This window comes from Nuphar pumila, chromosome 6, assembly GCF_984573655.1.
Source record: "Nuphar pumila chromosome 6, dmNupPumi1.hap1.1, whole genome shotgun sequence".
Taxonomy (NCBI): domain Eukaryota; kingdom Viridiplantae; phylum Streptophyta; class Magnoliopsida; order Nymphaeales; family Nymphaeaceae; genus Nuphar; species Nuphar pumila.
Window position 1 is genome coordinate 127042013 of NC_143254.1, and position 3964 is coordinate 127045976.

The window sequence follows — 3964 nt, forward strand, 5'->3', positions numbered from 1 at the left end:
TCTCCTGCTCTGCAATCACCAACACAGTCGGTCTAACACTATCAATCATAGGTAAAGTCCCTTAATGTGCTGTCACTTCCATCATTGAGAACTCTGTGCATATGCATCATGCAATTCACGGCAACACTTTCGTTCTCCTTCACATGAAGCATCCAAAGCTTCACATCCTCTAACTTATCAGCTACTGCATGGAATTCAAATTGGTTCAGAGCCTCGGCCAAATAAGAAGTCAGACAGTTCTAGATTAGTTGGTAATAACCATTATCAACACATTTACAAAAACATCATAATTCAACATTGCACTGCCACAAGGAAATGGAGATGGCAATGGGCACCCACAACAGTAAAAAAGAATATGCTATATAACTGCCTCACTAACATTATTGCTTACAAAGAAACAAAGAAATGAATAAATGATAACATTAAAAAATAATAAAGAATAACAATTAGCAACAATATTTTGCTATTTTTTGTGTTCCGTAAAAAAGAAAAGAATCAAAGAATTCTAAAATAAAAAATAAGCTGCCTCTGAAGAGGGGGCTCAAATGAGGTTTGAAATGATGGCCCCCAAAGAATGAAAGTATTTGAAAAAGAGAAAACAAAGTTCCTATCTAAAAAGAATGGCTGGTTGCTGGTTAGAGAGGCCAAACATAATTTCTTCACCACCATCATCATTCATCATCCTGGTTGAGAGAATGAAGAGGATGTGCCTGCAATATCTGTGGCTGCTGCCCATGATGATACTGTGAAGAGATGCTGCTGTGACCAGCAGAGTGTTAGTCCTTCCTCCCCCTGTTTCACCACATTGTAGTTCTCACATGAGAACATCTTCAGTAGCAGCTTGCTTTGCATGAACTCCCTCTCACTAACACCTAAACACCTGAATTCCCCCTCCTCCAAGACCCTCTTCCACTTGTGAAAACTCTGGTGCCTTTCGGTCCTCTCAATCCCTTCGCAAGCGATAATGTTCCGTATCTCCCTCGCAAACATTTGCTCGATCTTGGTTCTAGCTGGACTATCCTGAGGGAGGCTTGCATCTATGGAATCAAATACTGCAGAATAATAATTAAGTGAATTGCAGAACCTCTCTTCCCAACCCAAATCATGGCTGGACTCCTGCTCTGCAATCACCAGCGCAGTCGGTCTAACACTCTGTATCAATCCTAGGAAGTCCCTTAATGTGCTGCCATTACCATCATTGAGAACTCTGTGCATCTGCATCATGCAATTCACGGCAACACTTTCGTTCTCCTTCACATGAAGCATCCAAAGCCTCACATCCTCCAGCTTATCAACTACTGCATGGAATTCAAATTGGAGGTTCAGAGCCTCGGCAAACCCCGCTAGCCTATTCCCAGTATCTTGAAGCTCCTGCTTTGACTCCCCGACCCCGGTGATCCTAACATGGCTTGGAGGATTAGGCCTAGAAACCAAGCTCTGAAAGAGGGTAGGCCACTGAAGCCCCTGCTGCTTTATATCAAAATCAATAATGTGGACCCTATCCTTGCCTTCGAATGCTCGAAGAATCATCTCATTTGCTGTAAACTGCAGGAACTTCGGTATTGGGCTAACATTGTTGAGAAGCCTGAAAGCTGTTACTATCTCTTTGTCGGCCGGCTCAAGATCTCGTGGAGTAATTTTGAAAATGTGAGGCCAGAGCTTGGCTACTCTAAGTGCCATGGCTTCAGTGAAGTATGCAGATACTCTGTGAATCGCTGTTCCTTCCGGAGAAGTAAGTTCTCCAAGCTTGGACAAATAGTGGTTTACTAGAGCAAAATTCTTAGAAGAGATTCCCTCAATGCAGGATACCAGCAGATTAATAAGTTCAAGGCCTTGTCCAGTAGTGTTTTCATCCCCTGCTTCAGCTCCTTTGGATTGGAAAGGAAGCTCTGAACCATTTCCAGTTTCTTTCTCGGACAAGTCATCCTCCTGCTGCGATGAGCTTCTTGTCTCAAACGAACTCGAATTAGAATTCGAATCATTTGGGTTCTCATTTGTGGCAACCTCATCCTTGTTGTTTCCCCTGTCTGATATTTCTGCAACTACAGACTCTATCCAGTTAGCATTCGGCAACAGAGATATGATGGAGGAAGGTCGGAACTGAACCTCCTCCGCGGTCGACGGCGCTGAGAATGAAGCGGGGATTCCTACCACGGATTCGGGCTTCGTAGGTTCCAAGAAACAAAAATCTACCAATTGATTGGCGGAGAATTCTCCAATGTCAGTACACTCTGGCGAGCTTTCCCTTGCCCTCTTGCCTTTGTTTACACATGATTCCTCGGAAGAGCTCTGTTCCAACAACCTCTTGAAGCATTTCCTCTTCTCCCATCTCTCTGATGGAGCATAAATCGCTGTCCGAGCAGTCATTGCCGATGGAGCACAAGCATTTCTCTTGAGAGAACAGTTAGACTTGCCCTCAATCGACGACCCTATAATGGAAAAACCAGCAGGCCTTGTTGGTTGGGATATAGGGACTTCAAGCCTAGGGAGACTACAGGAGAAGTCCAGTCTTTGAGTACCCATCGCAATTCTTCCTCCCTCTTCTTTCTTTGGAACTAGAAGCTAACAGATTACCAACTTTCCTCGCGCAACCGTAAAGTTAACTCATTCTCGATTAATTGGATGCTATCCATTTTCCAATTCCTTGATCTTGAGAGAAATCCATCATACCCTGCATTGGAATTTATCCGTAAACAGCACATACTAGACATACAAGATCATAACAGAGAACTACTTTCTGATTCACAGGCACACTTACTCTATTCCAACCAAGACTTCGACGCGCTTGACATATTTGTATGATGTATCTAATAGATAATGCAGAGTCCATTTTTGGTTAACATCAATAGTTTTTTCAGGAGAGCAACATGAAGTTCAGAATAGTTTGAAAATACAATATCAGACGGGTGATATAAGTTCTTTCTTGTCAGAAAAGAAATGTAAGTATCAAGAAAGAGGGAAAAAAACAAAAAAATCAACAAAAATGAACCAGATACTCCATTTTTATGGCTTCTTTGCCTCACATGACTCCCTCCATTTCTTCCTACATACTAAAAACCAAAGAAAAACTTGGCAGATTTTCACATAAAGAAGTTCAAAATCTCAGAGACATAAAATTACCTTCATTTTGATGAGAATTTGAGGGCAGCAACATCATGCCCATAATGACCAATCCCCATGTTTCAAATCGAAAGGAGAAAAATCAGAAAACTAGGAAGAAAACCAGATTCGGGCCAGTTCTTGAAAGAACAAAAACTCCAAACTAGTGTTTCAAATCTAAAGTAGAAAAATCTGCAAACTAAGGACAAAACCAGGAGAGAACATCATTTGGAGCAGTTTTTGAAATCAAACTTCAAAATCAAGATGGTAGATGACTCAAATTTGGAAAACCCATCAATGGATAGTGGAAGAAGGGGGCAAATGTCGAAGATCAAGCTCCATTTCTGAGTCTACCACTGCCAAAAAAGGAGATTAAGCCGTAAGAGTGAACCAAAAATTATATGTAACGGATAGATGGTACCTAAAATTGCTTAACGGATATATGACCGTTAGGGAGGGGTGGGGTGAAAAAGATTCTCGTGGGTAAAAATTTTCCAAGATTTTCGTATTGAATTCCTTTGAAGTTTGAAAGGCTTTTGCTCCCACTGGCCGTTGGAGTACGTGGGGAATCTGAATTTTTTAACCTCGGGGGCCCCGCAGTTCCTTGTAATTTCTCCTCGGCCGTCATAATCTTTTAAATGATTTTTTACTTTTATTTCTCCGATAGAAGGGAAGCCAGTTCTTAAATTTTTGGGTAATTTACATATAGGTGCCAAAGTACGAAAACTTTACAATTAACAGCTTCAATTTTCAATTATTTAAGATAAACATCTACCTTTTCAAAAAATTGCTTAAATGACCGTGGGTTACTTTTTTTTATAGCACCTAACTATAGTCTTAACTCTTTAAAATAACAGTTTCAAAC

At 41.1% G+C, this 3964-nt stretch overlaps 1 pseudogene; it reads right to left on the reverse strand.

Moving 5' to 3' along the window:
• Window positions 1–678: 678 nt before the first annotated feature.
• LOC149836122 (scarecrow-like protein 28 pseudogene) lies at window positions 679–2523 on the reverse strand (annotated as a pseudogene).
• Between the last annotated feature and the right edge of the window lie 1441 nt (window positions 2524–3964).